This window comes from Bactrocera dorsalis, chromosome 3, assembly GCF_023373825.1.
Source record: "Bactrocera dorsalis isolate Fly_Bdor chromosome 3, ASM2337382v1, whole genome shotgun sequence".
Taxonomy (NCBI): Eukaryota; Metazoa; Arthropoda; class Insecta; order Diptera; family Tephritidae; genus Bactrocera; species Bactrocera dorsalis.
The window spans coordinates 28655872-28656745 of NC_064305.1; positions in this window are offsets into that span (position 1 = coordinate 28655872).

The following is an 874-nucleotide window of genomic DNA, read 5'->3' on the forward strand; positions in this document are numbered from 1 at the left end:
TTCATTTGTTAATACTTCGTTAAAAGGCTTAACTGTGAACATACTTTTTGCTCTACCTTGGTAATATGGTAAATTGTATTCAATTTTATTAAAGAGTAAAAATGCCTCAGCAAAGTGCAAAATCAAAAATTGTCAGTCTTTTAATTGAAAATTATGTGGAGCAGATCAAATTTATTACTGGTATGTACTTTAAATTGATGTACAGAGGAGCAGGAGAGCAGCTGATGTGATATTACCGAGTAATGAAACAATTATCAAGCTTGCCAGATGGATAGTTCGTTACTCGGTAGAACGATAGCCTGTTAATTTTAGAAAAACAAAATACATGTAAAAACTAAAAACTTAAACTTGATTAGAAATCGTTTAAACCACTATGCTCTAGAATCTTATGCTACACCACAGTTACAAGCTACAACAATATCACTAAAAAATCGGGGTTGTGACTTAAACCTTACGGCTATATACTGTCCACCTCGTTTTAAAATTACAGAAATCGAATTTAAAGAGTTTTTTGGATCTCTAGGCCAAAGATTTCTAGCAGGTGGAGATTACAACGCAAAACACACGTACTGGGGCTCACGTCTTATTAATCCGAAAGGACGACAGCTGTATCAAACTGTTATAAATAGGCACAATAACCTTGAAATAATATCTCCTGGTAAGCCGACATATTGGCCTAGTGATCAGATTTAATTGATTTTGCTGTTATCAAAAATATAGATAAATCGCACATAACAGCAGATACATGTACTGATTTATCTTCTGATCACTCTCCGGTACTAATAAAATTATGTGAACAACCCATATTCGTTAATCCAAAAGTGGGTCTAACTTCTTATAAAACAAATTGGCTAAAATATAGAAAATACGTCAG